Source organism: Thermobia domestica, chromosome 1 (genome assembly GCF_964235325.1).
Source record: "Thermobia domestica chromosome 1, izTheDome1.hap1.1, whole genome shotgun sequence".
NCBI classification, from domain to species: Eukaryota; Metazoa; Arthropoda; class Insecta; order Zygentoma; family Lepismatidae; genus Thermobia; species Thermobia domestica.
In genome coordinates this window covers 92,119,447-92,145,691 of record NC_137454.1, presented here as the reverse complement: position 1 = coordinate 92,145,691, position 26,245 = coordinate 92,119,447, and the positions used below count along the sequence as shown (strand labels likewise).

Genomic DNA, 26,245 nt, shown 5'->3' with positions numbered 1-26,245 from the left:
TCAATATGTTTCTGAACCTTGTGAGAAACATGCAATTTTTATCAGCTTGATCGGTGCAGACTAAATTTCAAGTTTGGAATGGTAGTCAGTATTGTCAGTGTCTAATGATTGCAGTGCTTGATCTAGCACCATTCAGACTTATTTGATAAGAAATCAAGTTTTATTGGATTTAAAACAAGTAACAATGTCATTTGTACGCCACACAGAGGAGTTTGGTTTATGTGGCGTGATCTTTTTCAATTAATGTTTAGATCGGAAGTGGTAGTAGATATCCACCACTTTCCGGTTTAGTAAAAATCTTATATTAGAGCTGGAATATATTCTGGAACGTTTAGTTCAATGCAGATTTTCGTTTTTCTATACCTATAACCATTTTGATTCTATAACTATCACAATTAAAGCCTAACGCGGTTGATAACTCCACTTCCGGTTTAAAATATATCCTTAGAACGCTGAATCGATTCCATAAAAAGAACATTTTTGTTTTTTATTACTGTTTTTAGATCATTGCGATCAACGTTAAAATCGGAAGCGGTTGATATTTTCCACTTTCGATTTCAGGCGAGAGTTGAGGATGGAGAAGTAACGCATCCTTGAGACGCTTAATAGATTACAGAAAACCACTACTCGCTATCTATTACCGTGATTGATCTACAGTGATCAACGTTAAAATCGAAAATGGTTGATTTCTATCAGATCCGCATCGAATATTACTTTCGTAAATGAACTCTCGGTTCCTAACTTTCGATCTTCGTCTGTATTCTAGCCAAAATTTATGGATTCAAGTAGTTTTTTTTTTTTTTTTTTTTTTGTGCAACGGACACAGACGAAGAGACCAAATACATCCTTGGCTGAGAAGTAAAGTAGTATAAATCATAAAATATTAATTTCACATGACAAGCGAAAAAGTGTTTTCAAGACAATATTTTGTTGAATTGAGTCGATTGTTTATTGACTGAAAATTGTTTCACTTCTTGCATTCCAGTTGTTCAAAACTTTCCTAGTTGTCCCTCGTACTAATGTAAGTAGGAAAAAAATATGATTCCGGCCAATTTCGGCCAAAAAGTGACTTGGCATAGTTTACCTCTTAGCCCATAAATTCTCACAGGATGCAGAGGGTCTAAAGTTTTAGGAATCGACCTTGTTGATGAAGGAGAGACATAAAACGAACGTTGTAGAAATAAACCATTTCCGGCTTTAACGTTGATCACTATAGAACACAAACGGTAATAGATAGTGAGAAACTGTTTTCTGCAATCGATTAATAATCCTGAAAATACATTTCGTCTTCAACCTTAACTCTCTTCATAAAAGAAGTGTAATATAAATCCACTAAAATTTTTGGTTTCCCATATTTATATTGCGTATGTACAGGAAAAAACTATAAGGGATAACTACAAGCGTTTTTTTTTTTAAATCATCTTAGCGTTCTAGCCCTCTTCTCACTTAATTCTTTGTTTAAACCAAAGAAGTGTCAGAAATCATCCACTTCTAGTTTTAATATTGATCACCTTCTAATACCACCTCCATTTTAAACGTCAACTGAGAAAATATCACGCCCAACAAACCAAACTCCTTCACGAACACATTACATTGCTACATGTTTAATCTTCACAATTTTATGGTTACCTTGTTCTATGACGATCTCATTAAATTTCAGCCATTTGATCTCAGTAAGAGATCATCCCTTTTATTTGAATAAAAAATACTATTTTCTAATAATTAGAATAGGAAGTTATGTTGTAGTAAGTGAGCATGTCTTTTTAATGTGTGATCTTACATTTAGGGATTTAGGATTTAGATTTCTGGGCTTTCAGCATCTAAGGCCATTTACCTCGTCACGTTTTGAAGGATGACGTCCCAATTCGAGAGCACTATCCGGGGAAAGGAAAGGAAGAAAGGATAGGTACCACCCCGGAATTTGCCTGGTGTGACTGAGGAAAACCCAGGAAAACCTCATGCAGTGTGGCTGGCCTGAAAAAGCGTTTTACATTTTTCGACCGAGTGCCCCTACCAGGAATCGAACCGCTCTCACCGAAGGCGAGAGCGTTAGCATCTTACATTTACTTGAAACATATTATTCAGTGAAGAACCCAACATCATTGCGAGCTATTATAGTTATTTAAGTTAACTACTTTAAGAAACAAACGAGCTCCGTCCAATCTAGATAGCCGGAGGTACTCGCGTTGCGAATCGATGCTTTAACTACTTACTACTCAGTTACCCTTGTGCCATGAGCCATCTATTTTCAAAATTCTTAGCATCATGGAGTTTTCAACATAGTATTTTAGTTAAGTTCGTATTATTGCCTAGAAATATGTGCAGGTGTAAGATTTCGGGAGTGATTAGTTATCTGTGTCTAATGTTGTTATGAAGTTTCTAACTGATTCTAACTAGTAAATTTTTCTAAAGGAACGATATATCTAATATCTGTAGGCGTAGATATTAACATTGAATATATTATCATTTTTGTTTTGTGACGTAGAAAGCAATTAAGACGACTATATATTCTAGAAGTCTAATATGAAAAATCACAGTTATACTTCAAGTTAACAACTTCTCTGAAGGTTCCAGTTCTTCTTCACTTCGACAACATGAAATGCTTGGTAAGTACCTTTTCAATCCTAACATCAGAAATATTTACAGCATCATGTAGTATTATCGCTAGTTGGTTGATTTGGAGCTTAGCGTTTCATTCAGCATCCGTTAAACTAAGCATATGACAGCTTAACGTGGTATCCAAACCACATGATCTCCAACCGGGAATCAAACTCGAACACATACACTAACCACCACTGGCGTATTTACGATTTTGTTTCCGGGGGGGAGGGCGATTGCTAACTTTATTCTTGGAAATGTGAAAATTCTGCAAGATATTTCATTTACCTTAAAATATTAAATAAAATTTCTGGGGGGAGGGGTTAAGCCCGGAAGCCTCCCTCTTTAAATACGCCACTGATAACCTCATAGGCCTATCCACAAGGAGTTCATGTATTATAATTTTTAAACTTTTTAAAGCTAAATATCTAAAGCATAGCTTTCCAACTGGGATGTCAGGTGCTAGCATCAAAGTTGTCGCGAAATATTTTGTTATATATATATTCAGAACATTAAACGAATGAAGTACTTGTGATATAATAATAATAAATTTCTTTTTTCCGTTTAGCGCATTAACCATGTGATCGAAATGTTGATTTCCACAATTTTGTGCAAGATACAATCATATTTCACTAGATGTCTCTGTTGTTAGTACCACGTATAAGAAACGATAGTGAGCTGTATAGTGAGGAATACGTAAAGATTAAATTCCATGTGATGTAGAAATGAAAGATGTCCTCAGGCCCGTATCCACGGGGGTCTAGGGGGCCGGGATCCCCCTATATTTTATTGACACCGTAAAATTTTCACGATAGGCTTGCAAATGAACTATGAACTATAATATGGTTGGAATGGGGTCCCCCTAACTTCTACCGCCACCCCTTCTACATTTTTGGGCTGGCTACCGACCTGGATGCCCAATATTGGAATATTAAATTATGGAGAAAAACAGTGAACGGATATCGTGTAAAATAATGCCTACTAATAGGGTATTTCAATAAGAAAAAGGCAGGAAAGTGTTAGTTTACAGATGTATGTATAGAACATAGAGCAAGAAAGAAACATTTCAATTATCCATCTGCGCTTACTTAAACATGTTAGTTCTAGGGGCGTCATTTCAGACTTCGCTTGAGGGGGGCAAGAGCGCCACCGACATAAGACTTTCACGTCTTGTACTAGTATATTAGCAAACAATCGATTAAAGTATATGTATTCCTCAAACTTTTTTTTTGGGGGGGGGTAATTGCCCCCTCCTGCTCCCCCTAAATGACGCCCCTGGTTAGTTCATAAATACTTCTATAGATCTGACCACACTAATATCAGGGATGACACGAAAACAATGAAAAATTAACGTATTAAAATATGTCTAAATGAAATGATTCCTTTATTCATCTAGTTCTGTACACTACACAGTGTTATTTTCAAACCACCCTGCACCATCTGTTAAATCGGAGAAAGCAGGCAAGTCTTATCCGCAACATGGAACCATTGATATTGAAATAACATGGTAGTCATGCTGGGACCACTGGTCGGAGTTCACTTTGAGTTGATTTAACACTTCAAATATTTTTCACTTCTAGACTGAGTAGGCTGAGTCTGCAGTATCTTTCTGCGAAAACACTTTAAAACAAAGAATTTCATTTAACAATTTTTTTACACATAATTTAATGTTGTTGCATATTTGTGTGTGTGTGTGTGTGTGTGTGTGTGTGTGTGTGTGTGTGCATTGTTCAGATTGTGATTCCTTTTATTAAAATTCTACATAAGTGTTTCATAAAGTAAACATGTGATGTGTAAAACAAACAGGGATTCCTAAACTAGTTGCATCAGTAAATTTTCTCATAAAATCTCTTTATTACTAGTTTCTTTCCCTTCTACGTTTGTTGGCAAGTTGTGCAAGAGATATGCCGATTGGCAAATATAAATTACTTTTAAGTCCATTTCAATGTCAAAAAAAAAAAAAAAAAAAAAAAGGGTAAATGAATTTTAATTGGAAAGAATATTCTTTCTTTCCACATATGGATAAAATTTATTAAATATTTTCCTTAATTTTAGTTGGGAATAAAATTTGAACAGAAAACAATGTCTACAACCCACACGCCTCTTTATAATCTCAGTTACACTATACCTCAGAAAAGGGATGGCCAACCACGGGCCCGCGGACCGCATGCAGCCCGCGAGGTCTTCACGTGCAGCCCTCGAAAAAATACGGGTTAGCATTTTTATGTAATTTATTAGGTACATAAAAAATAAAAAATAATTAAAAAGTAATGACTTTAATACACAAAGTGGATGTATGTTTTAGGCGCGGAAACCAAAAATAAATTTAAGGTTAAAATTAGTTAGATTACTGTTTTATTTAGTTTATTTGGGTACGTTAGGTATCTAAAAATTTAAGCGTACCACTTTTGTTCACGCTGTAGCGTGAAAAATGTGTGGCTGTAAATATTTTTAAACGTCATTACTACTGAGGGCAGATACAGTGGAGTCTCGTTAATTCGAACTTGGATAATTCGAAATATTGGATATTTCGAACAGAAGTCCATTCCCCTTGAAAACTGTATTGAAAACAATAGTAAAATATCGTGGATAAATCGAACTTTGAACCTATGTTTTGGATAATTCGAAGTAAATACAGTTGAAAATTTTTAGTTGGACAGATGTAAACAGAGAAATACAGTTTTAACGTGTTTTCAGTTATCCAGATGCAGCCATGGGGAAGAGTAATACAAAAGATAAATAGAAAATCAATGTAATGATAAAGATGGTGAGTTGGGGAAGAAGTAAAGATAGAGAACGTGTGCCAATCTAATCGTGTTTCAGAATTGGTTGAAAATTTAAGATGAATTATTGATAAAGTCAACCAAATGTTATTAATATCGTATTCCACACAATACATGGAATTCAGGATTTATTGACCAAATTTAAGCAAATGAGGTTTACGACTTCTTAAGAGTGAGAACAGAATATTCAAATTGTTACTGGTGTTTAATTGTTTGGGCTATTCAATGTATGTTGTAGTGTTGTACGTAAATATATTTTCCATTGTACGGTACACGTAGTTTAAATTATGTGGAGTCAATGTCGTTTGTTAGTTTGCGGTATTCGATCACGCAAATAATAAGCTGCTTTAAAGGTAGTCTACACCATATGAATATGTTTTTGATGCACAGTACTTTGGTTTGTTTGTTGTTATATATGTGAAAATGAACGTTGTTGGATAATTCGAATTTTGGATAATTCGAAGTTTTTTCGTGTCCCCTTGGACTTCGAATTAAAAAGAGTCCACTGTATATGTTTTTACTTGCGGTTTAAATTTTAAAAAAATGTTACATATGTCTTCATGTTTGAGATATTATCCCAGATATTTTCACACAACTTTGAGAATATAAGGATGTTTTCGAGCAAAAAGAGTTTTATGACTCGTTGAAGGGATTTTGAAAACCTAGTAACTCTGAGTTAGTGTATGAGACTTGTGCATTACATGAGCATACTTCAGAATTCCAAGGTAGTTTCCTCAATAATTAAATTATTTCGAATTGAATTTTTAAGTCAGTGGCACTCCAGTATGAGTAAGAAAAGGGAGATTAGTGGTGAAAACTGAAAAGTTCAAGATAAGTGGGAAAGTGAATTTAAAGTATCCTTTAGCCTAGCCGGCATAACCATGGGACGTAAAACTTAAAGATTTAATTTCATTTTTCAAAACACTCCTTACATGTAGATAAATTAGCTGATAGAATGAAACCTCAGGTATGAACGTTATCAACTAATGGAAACCATTGGTGTATGCGAGAGAAAGTATTCATAAGTTTGCTCTATTCTTATATCGTTCTACATGCGTACAAATGTCTCCTGTTCAATATGGTAAATTGACTCTATTTTATGTGCAGAATTTTGTACAATACTAAACATAATCCGCCCTAAATTGAGGTATGTCAGTGTCTCTTTCACATTAGAGCAACAATTTAAATTACGTATTACAGTAAACCATCGATTATTCGCAGTCCTTTCCTTTATAATTCCTATTTTCGACGATACGTTATGGTATTTAAAAATTTTTGTTTTAAAAAACTGAGTTGTTAAAAATTCAAACACAAAGAAAGAAAAGGTGTTTTAACAAGAGAAAATAGTTGACTGATATTTTTTTGACTGATACAAAAAAGAGTAAATAAACTTTTAAGTACAGATAACTACTCTTTGTTAAGTTATAATTGCTTGTGTAGATTTCATACTATAAAGAAATATTGTTCAAAACTCATTTTAGTGTTGACTTATATACTTTTTTGGTTATTTTGCCTATTATTCGCGATTGTATAATAGGCCAAATTTAGCTTATAATCAGAAGTTTACTGTACCTTCTGATGTGATACGTATTTCAAAACCTTCAAAATTATTAATTATAACTTGTAATTGAAGAAAACAAATTTTATATTTCCTTTTTTCTTTTAATTTCAGGTATTTCTTGCCCTGCTGATGTCTGCAGTGCTTTTTGCAACCGCTGATGATTTGAAGAAAGAAGAAACAACGTACATTTACCGCAATGGGTTGCCTCTATTAACTGAATATGCTTATCCTTACACTTACCCTTACGTTTATCCTTATGCTTACAACTACCCATATTATGTGGTCTAAGACTACGAGCAAGAAACAAATAAAACTTTTCATAAGTTTTTTCTAAAAAAAAAAAAAAAATGACTGATTTTCTTATAGAACAGCAATTATTTTTTAATTCCTAAAATTTACGTTCTATACTCGCTTCTTGTAACTGTAATAATAAACGGAAAGTAGCAGAAAGTTGTTGTTTTAATTCTTCTCACTATTAACTCCTCATCAAATCTTTGTTCAATACAACGTTTCAGATAACGTATTACAACTCATATACTTGAATATCATTTATGAGTGATTGAAGAAGCTACGCATTATTGTCTGAGGGTTTCACAAGAGTGGTATTAAATCACTAACTCGTTTGATTCTGTGAAGCTTTTTGTTCCCTTCAGTAAACAAATTATATAGGATGCAGTGGCGGCTTTTGAGAGAAGTCATAAAGTTCAATAGGTGAACGTGCTACATCTGACTAGTCGTAGCCCTTCATGGATTGTAGTGGAAATGAGTTGAGTACTTCTTTCTGTCTTTTAACTAAGTTCATCAGTATTTCAAACAAGTATAATTATAAAGAATAATACTTGTTTGCTATCTGCCTCCCTTTCAATTTGGCTCACCTTTGTGTACTGAAATAAACTACTTAACGTGGTGTCACAAGAGAATATTAAAGTTTGTCCTTGCGTGAGGTGAACATTTCAGCCAGTGATGCATGGTCAGTTCATCGGCTAATGTTTGTTTGTGCTTCTTCGACAGGACAGTTGATTAACCCCATATTGTTTTTCTGACTCCGCTATTGACGTATATGTATTATATTAATACTTTTTAAAATACAATGAAATATTCTTTAACTTTAGTTTTCATAAGGGAAAATTAAGTTTGCAGCTGTCTCCATGCTTTACTGTTTGATCTCATGTTAAGTTAGTTTTACATATTCAACGCACAACGACTCAAAATATGTACACGACTGATTCCATTAAATTTGATTTGGTTCAAGATATCCTTTTGATTTTGTTGAAAAATTGCATATGAAAGAAATCTCAAGTAAAGCCAGTACCTCTGGCAACCATGACATGAAATTGATGTCACTTGTAAGCAAACAAACAAACAAACAAACAGAAACCAATTAACTGAAGTATAAGTATTATTATTATTATTATTATTATTATTATTATTATTATTATTATTATTATTATTATTATTATTATTATTATTATTAAAGCACCTAAAATGTTTCTAAAATTGTATTCCAAAATAGAAGCAGTAATTTTATTATCATCACGATATAAAAGCACGAAATTTGATATATGAACTATATTGAATACTTAAATCTGATTGTGATATTGATACGAATTCAATATGGATGAAGCAGAGGAAGGGAGGGTATCTAATTTTGATTTATTGGTTTAGGTTCAGCATTCCTTTTCAGCACAGAAATATACCAGATAGGAATTTACAGCTTGTTCTGGAATCCAAACCACCACTCTGGTTTTCTATACGAGCCAAATACTTATCCCCCAAGGAATCCAGGATCACGTGCATAGTAAACAGTTAGTCACCTGGACACTGATAGAGATTTCAGTACTTTCGTATTGCACACCTTCATGCAAAAGCGACTTTTAGTAATTTCTCAATTGAAGAATATATAATTTGCTTAAGATTTTTTTTTTGTACACAAACATTCGTGCCCCCATTTAACCGAATACTTATTGCTATAAATTCCAGATTAAATTTCCAGTGGGGGTACAATTTTATCTACTATTCCAGCATCATAAGACGATTACAGGCAACTTGAATTAAGAGGCAGTGAAAAACTGTCTAGAAAGTCAGGAATAACTGCGATGGAAACTGATGTGCTGACCACAACTGAACTAAAAGCACTTGAGCTAGATGACACATGAACTGAAAGGTTTTGATGCAAGATATCCAGGTTTGATTCTGTGTGAGAGCTTGGGTAATCCGGATTTCACTTTAATCTGTAAGTTCACGTCTCATTTAGCCTGGCTGCTTAACAGATCTAAGCTCTAATTCATTCATCCAATTTGAAATTATCATATCTTCAATACGGTTCATTGAATCTAAATGAGAACCCTATAGTTCGAAAACAGGATTATTGACGTTCTTATACATATTACATTCATACATATATGCTTACATCATTCAATTTCAAAATACTCAATTAGATTTTTAAAGAAACAACTCAAATATGTAACAAAATAATAAAAAAAATGTAATTACACCCAATTTCAGTTCATAAATCTTTAACGTGGCTTCTCTGACTACATGACATGCACCAGGTCCATTGTCGAACTATTCTCATACCTTGAACTGGACACCATGGTGACTTAGTGGTAGAGCCTTATTCTATGGTCCATAGGGTTCCTGGTTCGATCCATGCTGGTTCTAAGTGTGCTTTGTGACAAACACCGCATATGTAGATTTTCTCGGGGTTCTCCCGTTTCTTTCAAACTCTCTTCAACCCACTATTTCATTCATTCTCACCGTCACTGTCTTCTTTAGTTGAAGGGAATAACCATGGGTAGTGATGAAAACCTTTAGGAAAAAATTCAAATGAAATATTTACTGTTTCATAAAAAGTTGTTTCATTTTTCACTGCATCACTGTTGTATCGTAAACATTATTTGTGATAGAAGTCTCATGAACAAACCGTTGCATAAAGTGAAAAATAGCAATTCTTCATTTCTGGAAATATATGTTTGAATAATGTGCTTTCTCCATTGAATTCATTTTTGATCACTAGCAATCATAATAGCGACATATTATCAGTTTCGTAAGCGTAATAGAATGTTTTTTCATAACTTTATTACTTTTCTGTATTTACATACTTTTATTTTACATAAATAGCTAGGGTTAAAGTAAATTATGTACTGTAAATTTTCATTACCTAAAATTTCATAATGTAACTGAAATTACTCATTAAAAACAAATACTGAAAGCTTTCAGGACATAAAAAATATACATTTATTCAGGAAATAATGTTAACATTAACTATAAAGTTAACCAAAAAAGTTCTGTCCCTTTCTCCCCACCACCTTCGGACATCGATATGTCACCTATTATGTACCTGGAAGATCAAAAATAGTCTCCAACAGCATCGACGACCTTCTGCCAACGTTCTGAAAGGCCATATATTCTATCGCGATAGAACTTGGTGGGTCGTAAAGCGAAGAAGGTATCAAGTGCATTTTGCACATCCACTAGGGATTTGAACTGGCGTCCTCTAAAGTCATGGTCCAAGTAATGGAAAAGGTGATAATGGGACAGTACAATGTTCGGAGAATATGGTGCATGCAATAGTGTTTCCTATCCAAGGCGTTGAATGGTGTCCCGGATCATCCTAGTCACGTGGGGTAACAGGAGGATCTCTTTGATATTCAGAAGTGCTGGCTCCAGAGTCTTGAGTTTTTCTTGAACACGGCTCAACTGATGACAGTACACAGTTGCATTGATGCTCTGACCAGCTGTTAGTAGTTCCCGATGCATGATGCCGTGAGCACTCCATCAAACAAACAGGAGGACCTTATTCTGGTGCAGTGTTGGTATCGGCTGTTTTGGAACCGGTTCATGGGATGCTAACCAATGATGACGGCGCCGTGGAGCTTCGTACAGGAACCACTTCTAATCACATGTCAACATCCTGTCCAAAAATGGCTCCTTCCTTAGACGAGACGGCAGAAAAACTCAAGTGTCTGCTCGCCTTTCCTTGTGGCCCGGAGTCAAATCATGTGGGGCCCATCGACCCAACTTGTAGTGCTTTCCGATTGATGGAGGTGCTGCCGAATGGTTTCTCCACTCTCACCGACTTGTAATCCCAGTTCCTCACATGTCTGGCCACTGTTCCTCTCAATTGCTGCGTGAAGATATTCATTTTGTACATGTGTTAGTCTTCTGGCACGTGGTGCGTCTTGGAGTATTTCGTCACAGTCGTTAAACTTGTTAAACCACCGCTATAGTGTCCGCGTAATCACGGCACCCTCACCAAAGGCTTGGCATATTTTCCGCTGCGCTTCAGCGGCATTTGACTCCACTTTGAATTCGTACAACATACACGCCCTTATGACTGTCTATGGAGGTTCCATGTTCAATCTGTTCTTACGCATGTTCATGGTGTAACTGAACAGCCACAAGCAGGTAGTGTTTTGAATATACCCACACCAACAACTGAACTTTGCCTTATCTCCATCCACATTCAACTCACGTTGTGAGGGCCAATTGAACACAACTTCCACAAAAAACGACAGAACTTTCTTGGTTACTATTATAATAAAGAGGTTGAGTTTTTGTAGTTGTTATCGCAACAGAAAAGAAACTACAAAAGGAAAAGTAGGAAGCTGCAAGTTGCAATAAGTAACTTCATTTGATTTATACAATAAAAATATATCTCTTGCTCTTTGGTTACGTATTTCTTCTATCACATTATATTTTCTTTCATTATTCATTTGTACTTTTTTTTAAATAAAACAATAATTATATAATTATAAATAATAATGGGACACGTTGTTTTTGCCCCAGGGACCTTTTCTATTGGACACTACGTGCTCATTCGAAAATTTCAATTAAAAGGATGTGTCATTTGACATATCATGTAAAAACAAATAACGTTGGTAAGATTCTTTTTTGCGTGGAGCACATTTACGAAATGTCCACCATTTAATTTTGAGTTTTTGCACAATCAGATAAAACGTCTAGTGCTTAGAGATAACAAAATCGTGAAGATAAAGAAGATGAAACAAAGATTGATATAGGAAAATATCATTGGCGAATTGAATGGAATATGCTGTTTTTAACAGAAGACCCCTTTTTACGGAGCACTGGAAACTCACTGGAAAATTTTAAATATAAAATTTTAAATATGATATATCATTGTAAAGATAATGGAAAAACTTATGATGTTTGTAGCTAAGAATTTTTCGTGTAGAGTACCTATGAAATTATCAACATTCACACGTGGTTTCTTGCACAGCAGCTGTTAATATACTGAACAAGAGGAAGACTGCAAAACCAAAGCAGATATCATAACAAAATTTGGACGATCACACACAAGTGTTCAGTATAAAACTGAATTTTAAGAAGTAAAATACAAATAAATGGAAATTTGTTTTCCATGATCTTGTGAATAATATATCAAGGTATGTAACTTCCTATTTAAAACTCTCGAGTGACTCCTTAACGCCCCACAAAAGGAGCACTGCGGAACGAACAGCACGGTCCATCAAATGCGAGCTGTGATATTGCCATCTATATAGCTTTTTGTTCTTTCTACTTCCATCCGTTTGTAATTTATAAGCATTTGACATTTCATGTGACTCTGAAAGAACTCATATAAATGGTGTAACAATTTCGTTGACGATGCCCCACCGATAAAATGTGTATACAAAAGATTTTTTTATTCATGATGTTTCAGAAAACTTATCCCATTTAAAGTTTTCCAATTGATCCCCATTGACCAGGGCCGGATCTACGAAATATTGCGCCCGGGGCAAAGACGAAATATTGCCCGCCTTCCTCCCAATTTTGCATCGAAATGGCGCCTCGTACATACTCTCAACCATCTGCATCCCGGGGTAAATGCCCCGAGTTGACCCCCTTAGATCCGGCACTGCCAGTGACCCATGAACAGAAATATTGTGGGAAAAACTGCATTGTCTATTTTAATACGGTCTATAATGTTCCCCTATCTCACTCTTTGTTTTCCGTTTGCAATTGATGAGTACTGGACTGTGGAAGGCTCACATTTAGAAAATAAATGCTTGTCATTTCGTAAACAGTGCTCAACACGAACACATTTTTCGTACAAAAGTTGTTTGTTTCTCAATGATATGTCGAATGACATACATTCTTACTTAAAATTTTCGAGTGAGTACCCACTTTTCACATGAAAAGAGGCTTTGTGGAAAACAGCATGGTCCATTCAATTCGTCCTATGACATGTCCTGTTCTCACATTTTGTTGGGTCTTTTACCTTTAGCCGACTCCAATTTATAAAAACGCCCTGTATTTTGGGTATTCTAAAAATGGCGCTCAATCTATACAGATCAGTATTTTACAAGTCAAAGCAAACAATATACATAATTGAATACGTTTCGGGTTCTCGTCTGGAAACAGGAATTGCACTACATGGCAAGGTCGCATGTGAAGAACCACAGAAAAGATATACCAATCCATCAAATAGTTACATCGATTCCTTCCAGATGGCAGTTAAAGTCGATAAACGTTGGCACTAGTACCACTTTTAGCGTAACAATGGATATAACTGTTTGAGCAATCTGTAATGTTACGATATAGTTTAAATTTTGATTCTCCATAGAGGCTGAAGGAGGCCCCGGAGGGTCTAGCATTTTACCTTTATTTTGACCTCAAAAACAGCGTTCTTTGCCTGTGGACGCCATTTTTAGAACACCTGATATAAACATCAACTATAAAAGGTATCAATAAACATTCCTTCAGGATTTCTTAATATTAAAAAAAATTGAATTTCTTTTGTTACTTGCTTTTCATTACTTTTATTACAAGAAATGAGTCCACTGAGTTGATAATTTAAAAAAAATCTTTATAGAAAATATTTTAAATTGTGGACATCGTATCTATTTCTTGTCTTACTTTTATACTATAACGTACGGATAGTTGTAAGCATAATTATAAACGTAAGGATAAGCATAAGCATATTCAGTTAATAGAGGCAATCCATTGCGGTAAATGTACGTTGTTTCTTCGTTCTTCAAATCATCAGCCGCTGCGAAAAGTACTGCAGATAGGACCAAGACAAAGAAACCCTGAAATTAAGAAGAAAAAGAATATTACATGAACCGTCTTCAATTTAAAGTTACGTATATAGTTTGTATAGTATGATATGAAGATACGAACTATCATACAAAAATATTTAATATGTTTACTAAAACGTAAGACTTCTCTAATTTAGACTGAAATAATGATGGACTTTCTCTTTCGTCAGTGTGCTTGAAAATACAGGAGTACATTGTAACAAGCCCGTAGCTAGGGAGGGGCTCCATCTACCAATGCACATTTGAATAGTGTTTCCCACCTGGAAGAAAGTTTTCTCGTCTCGTCTGGTTTGGTCTCCATTCTCGAAGAGTTGTTTTTCGTCTCGGGTCCGATTCTCAGAGAGAGCTTTTTTCTCGATTCGCTTCGTTTTGTAAATTCATGTACAAAATTAATGACCTGATTTCTTCATTAATTTAATCTAGAAGTTTTCAAATTAGTTCCGGGTCAGAAGAGGTCCATGAAGAGTGTAGTTTATTATTTATGTTAAATTGACTTGTGGATCTTCAAACATTGATAAATGTTCTTTATTATGTTCGAGCAATTACTTTTTCTATGTATACAATAAATTATATGTAATACTAAAACATTGTTTGAGATATAAGACTTCTGTGAGCTAATGTTGCTTTCGAGACGAGAATAATATTTCTCGTCTCGTCTCGTCTCATCTCGAATTTATAAAGAACTTCTAATCTCGCCATTCCTCTCGCTTTCGAGATAAGAAATTTCTCAGTAGTGTGCAATACTAATTTTCAGTCTCCTAACAACTTTTAGTTGCTTATCGACATATTTATGTGAACGTAAAGTGAACGACAAATTCATAAACACAAGTTAAGCTCCCCCTAAAGTTATCTCGCCTTTCCTGGCTTAGTGTACTGGTTACGGCTCTGCCTTGGAACGAGGTTTTGAACAACGAACAATGCTTCGTTTTTCTTTAACACGATTTTATTATTACAAATATATTTACGAACTGGAAAGAGTTTCAAATTCAAACTTTTAAAAACAACAAAATAGAAATAGTAAATATCATGTAATTACCATTTAACTATAGATGGAAGTACTGTAACTTGTAAGAATGAAATGGCGGGTCAATAGTTTGAAGTTTTTCAAAAAATAAATGAATAAATAAATAAAAAAGATGAAGAAATATCTAGGAACAAACCATAGTTTGACTAGGAATGCACTAAACTAGCAGAGAAGAGAAAACATGCAAAACCCCGTTGGCTAGAAAATCCGTTCGATAGAACTGCAGAAAGTTGCGTTGACGTCAGACGAGAAACTCACAAAACTTATAGAGTAAGAAAACATGACTTTCATGACAGCCAAAATAATTGATCTTAAAGATAATAGTAAAAAAAGAAAATTAAAAAAATAAAATAAAAAAATAAAAAAAAATAATCCAGGACATGTATAATGTCATCAACGAATTTAAGAAATATTTTCACCCTCACGTTTATATTAAAGAAAATAAATGGAAAACTTATCACAGATACAGAAAGTATTTTGAATAAATGGAAAGATTTCTTTGACAATTTGCTTGACACTGCAGGAGACGTTACTTTTTGATCCACCTAGTATCATTCTCGTTTGCATTAGTTAAATATTGATTTTGCCCCATAAATATATTTGACACAATATATCTAATATGACGAAATAACTTTAAAATATGGGTGATAAAAAGCTTCGGGGTACTTATGCGTATTAGCTTTAACTGAAAATGAAACATGACATAAAATTTCTGATTTTGCGTCTCACTGTTGTCCCCTTTAAGCTAAGGTAATTGGGTGATTAATGAAAAAGCAAAACTATGAACGAATTAGTGTGTTGATAATGTGATTAAAACCAACGAATATGATGTCCACCACAAAATCATATGACTTTGGACCGAAACTGAGACCCCCTTACATCAGGCGAGCGTGCTACAGCATTTCTTTCAAACAAAATCACTTTTCAATACTTATTTTCTCTTTGTCTACATTTAATGACTACTAGACTTGACTTTGGCACGAAAACAGAAACACTGAAGACAGTGAATAATGCCCATGCTCTTCAGATGGACTAGAGTTTCTAATGAGTTTCTCCTCACGGTCATCAGTCTAACGTCTCAGACTGCTTAACTACAGCACAGCCTTTTACTAGTGGGCCACATTGCCCCCAAATGTCCTCGATATTTCTATGTTTGTGAGTTGTGTCACTCTCGGAACCGGTAGAAATTCTTAAGTGTAAAACAAGAAAGGAAGGATTGAATAAGCTTCTTTTTAAAAAAAATTAAAAATTAAAAAAGCTAGTTAGCGGTCACTTCTAGTGCGTGAAATGCACTATAAATGGCTATAACTTGTTTATAATAATTTCAGAATAGTCTTCACATGCTTATTTTGTACCCCGAACTTCTACGTTAACATTATCCAACTCGTTAGCTGTTTTACTTCAAACAAAAAGTTGCATTTTGTAGTTTCATCAAATCACTCATTGCTCTTCCTCGTTCCTCTTTAGTCTGCTTGGACAGAGACACAAAACTATAACACTTTGGGAAGAGGCCTTCTCTATACTACGCATGCTCTCGCTTGAATATGTGACACGAAATTAGATTCCATTGTTTACAGCTTCGTGCGTTACTACTTCTCGGCTTGGATAGTTTACCCTGCTGTCAACTAGCGGCCCACCTAATAATCATCAAAATCAAATTCCCAAAGGCGCTTGCAGGACTTTTCACCTAGAGTATGAGAGAGAAGGGAGAAATATGGAAGAACGACACACAAGCACAGTCACAAATAACGTATGCCTTGATACACGTGTGCACACAAAAATGCATGGAAAACAAGAAAATTTACTCACATTATGTAACTTTAAAGTACAGTAAATATACTATAGTATTTAATTAAAAATACATTAAATTCTATAGAACGTGAGTAAGCAAATCCGGTTATGTTTTAACATGTATCTCAAAGAACTGAATCCCATTCGAAATCCAAGGATGAGCAATTGCCCACCAATGTCCCAATTTGTAGGTAGCCACAAGATGTTTTTATTGTAAAAAAGATTACTCTTCGTTTTGTTTTGAGGCGGATCTAGAAGGTAATAACTGGAGGAGGGGCAGCCAAGACCCAGACTATGATAGGTATATCATGAGTTTACTATAAACTTTCAAAAATATATAAATAAAGCTTAAATTATTTTTGACAGACAAGAAACCGGAGGCCTAGCTCCCCCGGACTGCGGCTAGATCTGCCAGTGGTTTTGTTGTAATTATTTATAGATATAAACAAAGATGGATTCTTATCCTCTCAAAGATGGACCAAGTGTATGATACAACTCTCTAACAAATCACTTGACATGTGTTCCATTCCCCTTCAATAAATAAATAAATAAATAAATAAAATAAAATAAAATAAAATAAAATAAACTCAATATTTATGTTTAATACGAACTTTAATATGTTTGGTTACTAATTTAAAGGAATGTTTCATATTTCGGCCAGTATTTAGTATCATACCACCTTCCTCCTCCTCTGTGGGCAGTAAGGATTGTTCTTTCTGTGCCTATGCTTCGTATTCTAAACCAATTAAACACTTATGATATGATGAATAGAAGGGATGAAATTGGTAGGCAATTTTGGTGGAAAGGTCAGCTGTGAGTCTATTTGATCCAGTCACAAAAGAAAGAAGAACCCCGAGAAAGGTACAAACATATTTATAACATACTTCATAAAGCTAGCACGTTTTCCTCAGAAGTGTCAATATAATAATTGCAAAAGTTGAACAATGTTCGGAATAATTGAAATTATTATACAATTTTAACAATACTCACCAAGTACTTCATCTTGAAGAAATAAAATATGCAGAGAAGCTTCTGAGAATTTGCCAAACTTGTACTCAAACTGTAATTTTTATGTTGAAGGATCAGAATATATATAGCAAACATTGTTTATAACTTATCTTAATTAGTTTCGCCTTCAACAAACAAGAAGAACAATAATATCTAACTATCTATGAGTTAATTACCTAGCTATCAGGCACTTAGTACCAGTACATCATAGTTTGTGGAACCTTACTAGTTAAGTCCAGTTAGGGATCTAGTAAAAGAAAGTAAAATAACTAACACTTATCTCTGTTAGTATCTCTCCTGCATAGTTTCTTCGAAATAGAAGTTAACTAAAAACAAACCGAATTCTCATAAACTACATCCAATAACAAAACTGATGAACAGGATATACATATTCAGCTGGTAGTGCGAGATCAGGTTATCCAATATCAAGGTCACTATTTCTTACATTTGATGCTGTTCATGTGACGAGAAGTATCTTTTTTTTTTTTTTTAAATTCAAGACGAGACGAGACGACAAAATGGCAAGTCTCTTCTCATTTTCAATACGAGGCGAGACATTTCAAGAGCATCTTGGACAACACTGTTCATTAAAGCTTTAGATATCCAACACAATTTTAGTGTTATATGGTTGATATATAAACAACTACAAATTGATCAAGTATTTACACAAACACAATGAAGAGCATGCATTAACGTTTGTAGATACATAAGTGATTACACAATATATTCCAATAATAAATATAGTTTAATTCATACACCACAGCTTTTGTGGAACCTTTCCTGACTGCAAGACTTGTGGTACTTGAAATTAAGAAAACAAAATAGGGAATAATTTTGTACACTGATTTACAAAACGAGATAAAAAAATCTTTTCTAGAGTCGAGTTGAGATGGAAAAGCTTTATTATTCAATAAAACTGTCTCGTCTCACATTCACAATCACTTGCATTCTATAATTCATAGTGAGATGACTAATCCTAAGTTGTTTTCGAGAGGCATCATAACCTCGCTCTGCAAATAAATCTGAAAGCACTTGGAGTAAAGATGCGCATGGTACTCATTCATCTAGTCTGTTATAATAGCTACTTGTAATGTTATAAGAACACACTGGTGCTGGGTCAAGCCTAAGAGAAGCTAATTGTGCGTACATTCAGTGCACTTGTTCTCGGGTACAATTTCTGGTGGGGGATACTAGCCTCGGAAGAAAATTCGACGATTGAATAGGATTTCTAATTTAAATAGTAACTCTTGCCTCATATAACCCCAGTGCTGGAAAGATACATGAAGCTCCAACTAAGGTTACAAGATCTTACAATTTATAAGTAAGTTTTGTATTTACCTGTCACGTTTACGTTAAACTCTTTTAGGATTATTAATTAGGAATTAGATTTCTGGGCTTTCGGCATCAATGGCCTGTCACGTATGAGGGATAAAATCCCTCGGCGATCACACTATCCGGGGAAAGGGAAGGAAGAAAGGGTTGAGGAAGGGAGGAAGCAACCTGGGACCTGTATGTTAGATACAATTCCGGCATTTGGCTGGTGTGAATAAACAAGAACCAGTACCCCTCATTTAAGATGGCTGACCTGACAAACCTATTACGCTTTTTCGACCGAGAATCCCCACCGGGAATCAAACTCGGGAGGCTCGCGCCAAAATTGAGAGTATTAGTGATTAAGTTAGAAGAACTGACTTCTTACACACACACGCACACACGGTTGTCAATGTAACTCGCCGATGTAAATTGGGATTTAGAGAGAAATGCAATAGGTTATGTTCTTATCTCCCATTTAACTGACACTAAAATATTATGTTAAAGTATAAGATTTCAGTATCTCACCCTTCCTCTGTCAACACCGTCTCGTCCATATCACAATTTCGGTCGTTCGTGATATACTTATGTCAGGAACAGCAAGTATTATGAATTATTGAAAGCAGAATTCCAAGAGGTTTTATTATGATATGCTCTGCTAGGATTATTTTAAATGTACAAAAATTGATGTTGCAATTGTTAAGAAATGTCTTCATTAAATACAATCAACGGACAACAACAAAAAAATGTATACGTATACTTGATTGGTTGGATTTAAGTTTAACGAACCTTTTAGTATCGATACTATATCAGACAAGGACCTACAGTTTAACAAGGGATTCTAACCACATTCTCCGCGCCAAAAACTTGCGTGGGCAAAACCTCGCCTCCCAAAATCTCACGTGGACAAAAGCTAGCCGCCCAAAATCTCGCGTGGCCAAAACCCCGCTGCCCGAAACCTCGTGAGCCAAAGTCTCGCCTGGTGAAATCTCGCTGTCCAAAACCTCGCTTACCAAAATCTCGCTTGGACAAAAATTTGAGGAATTAAACCTTTCCTTAAAATTTACCCAATGAGTTTCTTAATATGCTGCAAATAATAATAATAGTAATAATAATAATAATGATAAAGAAGAAGAAGATACAAAACATCGTGTGTGGGGGCTTTCTTGGGGGTATTCCCGTTTTCTCCCACTTTCTTCATTCCATCATTTCCTTCTTCCTGATCATCTACCTCTCCTCTAACCTACAAGACATAATCGAGTGACGTAAAAACTTAAATATTATTTCACACTTTCTTAAATATTATTCAATTTTGTTACAATTTCCTAAGGCTCCCATCCCAGGCTCAAGCCTCATCTATGTTGAAAATTTGATCGAGATTGGTTGGGTGGTTCAAGAGTTATTAAGTCACAAACGCAGCCACTTTCATTTTTATGTACTTATATATGTTTTCCCCTTCCCCTCCGCCTTCCCGTAAAAGTGAAATGATAAAAACCATCCATGCTCTAACCTGATCTGTCTGACAAATTCGACCAAGATTGATCTCGTGGTTCAAGAGTTATCAAGTTTTATTTATTTTTATATATCTCCCCCTGCACTTCATTATGCCGTCAAAGTGAAAATACAAGACATCCCAGGCGCGAACCTCATGTATGTTGAACATTTGATCGAGATCGGTAGGGTGGCTCAAGAGGTATGACATCACTAGGAATGCAATGGATGTACCCGATTGCAATGAAATGAGCTGAGCGAGCTTAAACTACGTAATCATTCCTGGCCATTATGCAATAATAGATGCCATTTTTAATTGTTGACAAAAAAATCGCGTGAAAACTTTTTCCCCATGTTAAGTCTATGCAAGCGTTTTTCGGTCATTATTCCTCGATGGTACATCGGATTTTTGATTTCGACCTATGTTGTCACTCAGCACGACATACTCTATCAGCGTGCTAAGTTTGGTTGAGATCGGCCAAACGGTCTAGGAGGAAGCGTTTTTCGGTGATTATTCCTCGATGGTACATCGGATTTTTGATTTCGACCTATGTTGTCACTCAGCACGACATACTCTATCAGCGTGCTAAGTTTGGTTGAGATCGGCCAAACGGTCTAGGAGGAGTTTGCGGACAACCAAACGGCTAACCCGAGTATAAGAGCTTCGCTTCGCTCAGCTCAACAAACATAGTAATTTTCATTTTTATATATACAGATTTTCAAAGCACGCGTTAGAATATTTTCTTATCGTTATTTTAATGGAGTTGTGTGTTATTACAAAATATATGCATATAGCAATATATAAGCATTCTATATCAAAGAAATCGTCGTGACGAGGTTTTAGACTGACGACATTTCTACCCAGGCAAGATTATGTCCCGTGTAGTTTAGACCAGGTGAAATTCTTGCCCAGAGATCAGGACCGCGAAGTTTTGGCAGGTGAGATTTTGGGACGAGAGGTTTTGGCAAGGCGAGGTTTAGGCCTGGCGAGATTTTGGACCGCGAGGTTTTAGACAGGCGAGGTTTTGGGTGGCGAGGTTTTGTCCTGGCGAGATTTTGGACCGCGAGGTTTTAGACAGGCGAGGTTTTGGGCGGCGAGGTTTTGGCCAGGCAGGGTTTCGGCCCGACAAGATTTTGGGCCGCGAGGTTTTGGGCAGCGAGGTTATAGGCGGCGAGGTTTTGGTCCGCGAGTTGTCGCCGCGAGGTTCTGTACCCAAACCATTTGAACTATCCAAATATCAATGTTTTAAGAATACTCCAGTACTTGCACACCAATTTTTAGAGAGGTAGGTATAGAATGATCAAGTACTCCCGAACAATCTCTCTAAAAATGATTGTGCAAGTACCGGAAGTTCTGAAAATGGATGTTTGGGTAGGTCACGTACTAGTTCTTCAGTGATGTCTTGACCCCACTACGATCGATCCTATAGTAGTGGAACTACGGACCTTTAACGTTCATTTTTCACGTTTTTGGCACCCTACAACTATAAAACTATACACTTTCAACCACAGGTTCTTATGAACTTTTTTTTTCTTATTTTGATGTGAGGAATCTATTCCCAATATATTGAGTCAAATTTTTGTAACACCCTGTATATTGGTAATTTTGCTATATAAGTTCAAACTATTGTGTGCGCTATAACATATATACTAAAGAAAACAAAGCTACTGATATTAAAATATGTCGAACAATAGTGCAAATAACGAGTGTATAGCCCATTGTCTTATTCTTAACATTATCTCCTTGTATTATTGCCTTCTGTGAATAAGAGTTACTCATCCAAGAGCTATGTACTTAAAACATATGTGATTAACGTTTTTATATCAATTAATAATATAAAAGCCTGCAATAAATTATTAGTCACACATAAATTATAGTTAGCGTCTTAATTTAGGGAAAATTGAGTTAGTTTCTAATTTTCTAATTGAAGACCTGAAATACATTAAGATCTAAGTGCCATTTGAACAGTTTTGAGATAATGATGTTTTTCCTCGAGAATTTGTGCCGTGCACATACACCTCACGCATTCTATTTGCAATGATCTGGATCACTACACACAGGTTTGGCGTTTAGATCCGAATATATTTAAACTGGCTTGGCGCATAGACCATCATTCCGGTTATAACTCAAAACTTCAGAAAATGGCACTTAGATTGAAATTTACTTAAAGTCTTCAATTATATATGTACTTTTCTTAACCTACATTGATGGGGAAGATTACCACGATTTACAACCAATACATTCCATATAATAGATCAATTAACTACAATCTTCTCGATTTTCATTAAATTATATTTTAATCGTTTGGTTCCCATATACCGTTTCCAAATTCATTACAAGAAAGATTATTTTAATTTAATGAAATAATAGCAAATTATAATGACATGTTAGAATATATATATATATATAATTGTTGACATTTTTGTCAGGGAAACGTAATTTTAGCAATACATAAAATAGACTTAGCCAAAGTAGAACATTTTTAAACTTTACTATGAAGAGGTCAACATCAAGACTGTCTAGAATACCCAGAGGAGTAAGTGAAGATGAATTGTATGTTCCCATAAATCTTACAGCAACCCAAATAGAAGATTACACAGCAGCATTTGATTTGGTTGATCCAAAAGGTACGAACAAAATTCCTGTGCAATACCTAAAAGCCGTTATGCTAGCACTTTGCGAGTCTCCAATGCAAGAAGAACTCCAGTTGCTAACTCAACAGTGTGATCCTCAAAATACAGGCTTCATAAGACGTTCAGCATTTATGCGAATGATGGATAAACGAATGGAGTCTGTTACAGAGGCAGATGAGGTTCGTCAAGCATTTCAAGTGTTTGACGTCACAGGTATAGGCTTCATAAATGCTTATGACTTGAAAAGGTTACTCACAAATTTGGGTGATAAACTTACGGAACAAGAAGCTGAGGAATTTATCCAAGAGGCCGATGCTTTGGGTGACTCCACAATAAGCTACAATGATTTTGTTGCACTAATGGAGAGGGAGTTGACGAGAAATGATTAGATATTTGTTGAGGCTAATCCTGTTATTGACAATTATGCTGATAATATTAACACAAGAGATCCGATGGAAAAGATTTAAATTTGTGTTACGTCTGGATGATGTTTATTTATTTTTTTTTCGGAATAATATTCGGTTTCTAACTAGAACACCTCAAGAATTCATCATTATCTTCCTCGGGATTTATGTACTTTGTTGTATGTGACCAGTTTTGTGATGTTTTTAATATTAAACCTACATATCTGCACAAAAGTAAGCAATATGTAGTTTTAAAATGACTGTAATGTCAAACATGTCATATATTTTTTGAACTTTGTAAATTTAATAAAACATTTACTTCAACTAGGCTACTCACCTTTCTTTCTATAAAACGTTTTCCTCAGTATTTGAAATTTTAAATGAATCCAGCAAATGGACGGATCAGGTACACAGAGAAAAATTCGTCCTCCGGACAGCGGTATATTGTACAAATATACGTTATCCTCTTGCTTACTATAGAAATCAGTACGGAGCATACGTTATCCGTATGCTACATAGGCACTGCCCTTAGATGTTACATCATGCCGTTGCAGGATGTCTGACATCTAACAGTTTTCTGTATATCACATGCCTATACTCATGTTCCCTTCGTCAGCTATATGTTATATACGTCAATTTGTATGTGAGATCCTGACCGCCTACATTGTTTCATACGGAAAGTACGTATAGATGGAACACTTATACAGAAAGTATTATAAAACATGCATTTTCAGTTATATGTCTGTTGTACGTTAAGTCCAAAAACTACAGGAATTACTCATATAACCTATCTTTTTAAGTACGTCACCTACATTTTTTTTCTCAGTGTATTCTCTGGCCTTTTTTATTTTACTTATAGTTCTTGCCAAGGAATCTAAGATAATAATATAGGTCTGGACATGGGGCGCACTCATTTAGAGGATCCACCGGGTCGAACACCCTAAACATTTCGATATTCGAACTCGATATTCATTTCAACACTTTCTGAAACAAAATTGCGCTTATTTAACAAAGAAATTATTGATGTAGCCTGAAGATTTAACCTTACACTTCTTCTGTACTTTTTCTTATAAAAACAACATAGTTCCTTTTATTCAGAATATAGGTGGGTCAATACTTAACATTTAGAGCCTACTTATCGTCATTTCGGCTGCATAATAACACCGGTTCAATGCTGCATAGATGTAGTGTGTTTAGTACTGGAGTTTTCCGAAAATTTGGATCCCTGTTAGCCAAAAAATTCTGGGTCCATAACTGAGTTTAGAGAACCACTGTTACCTAACCTGTTATTATACTCGTATTGGGGTGAACATATGGGTTTGTATATTGGAAAACCAATTTAAAAGAATAAAAAGTAGCTTTGGGCAAGGGCGCCGATCCCGGGAGGAAGGGGGAGGCAGGTCCCACCCAAAGCTCATGTGAGCCCCCCTACTGCATTTATAAATATACAATATTTGGTATAATTTGAGTGCAATTTGTCTTAAAATCCTCATATGTATACCTTCTACATCTGAATGCCTCCCCCAAATTTTCAGAGAAATCGGTGCCCTTGGCTTTGGGAGAGAAGGGTGGTTCGGTCGTCTTGGCCTCCCAATTGCTGCGCCACTGTTGTTGAATTCTTTTTGAAAATTAATTAAGAAAAAGAAAAATCTATAATATGTTCATTGGAATAATGTTTGAGTGCATGGGGAAAATAATGAGAATTTGGTCCAGAATGAAAGACAGTTCACGCACAGTTCTATAATGCATTCTTACCGTATACTCATTTATCTTGTAATCAAACATTATGGAGAGACTTCCAGTTGTGCTACAGACGCAACTTATTGAAGGGATACTGAAAAAAAAGAATTTAGGAGATACAAACAACTAGACCCTACGTGCAACTGAAATCAAGAAACTTAAAGTATGTTACAAATGTGAGATACCAAGTTATTAAACCAAATTAACGAAAAAAATAATCATTACCTATCAGCACAACGTTTACAAGATCGTAAAGCCGAAAATGCATTCTTCAGTACATGAGGAATACAATGTGTGCACACACATAAGTCAGGATAAATAGGCCATGTTCATAACTAATGAAAATACTATATATATATATATATATATATATAAAACTGATAAGAGGACACTGTTAATGGTAAGTATGGATTTTCAATTAAAAATGTTGAAATTTCCGAAATTAGATAAACTGTTTGCGGTTTACGGTTAGTGATGCGTCCAGTGGTAAAGAAACATTCAACGTTGCCACATCATTGTTGAACGACAGTAAATTGAGGAATACGTCGGTTGACGTACTGTTCACCAGGAAGAATGGAAGGAACAGTCACAATAAAGGATGAAGAATTACATGAAAAGAAAAAATTAAATCTTTGAGTCCAAGGAAGTGGCGTCACCAAACACGGGTTGGGGGCACATACAAAGAGGTCGTACCATTCCTATTTCTGCGTCAAATTAATGGTTTCTGAATAAAGTACGGCAACTCGCACACAAAGGGTACCAGTGAAAGTTAAGTATCTGTTTACTGAGTAAACTAAGATAAATATAATAAATAAAAAAATAAAATACATTAATAAATGTTT

The 26,245-nt window shown here is 35.2% G+C and overlaps 2 long non-coding RNA genes across 2 annotated transcripts; one reads left to right on the top strand and one right to left on the bottom strand.

The window, feature by feature from the left end:
* The first annotated feature begins 2,450 nt into the window (after positions 1–2,450).
* On the top strand, positions 2,451–7,392 carry LOC145687293 (uncharacterized). The gene is made up of 2 exons (XR_014131667.1): positions 2,451–2,606; positions 7,054–7,392. It is a non-coding gene; the product is annotated as an uncharacterized LOC145687293 (long non-coding RNA).
* Positions 7,393–13,754: 6,362 nt separating this feature from the next.
* On the bottom strand, positions 13,755–17,959 carry LOC145687289 (uncharacterized). Its single transcript, XR_014131666.1, has 2 exons — positions 17,806–17,959; positions 13,755–13,991 (listed from the first exon to the last, which is right to left on the bottom strand). It is a non-coding gene; the product is annotated as an uncharacterized LOC145687289 (long non-coding RNA).
* Between the last annotated feature and the right edge of the window lie 8,286 nt (positions 17,960–26,245).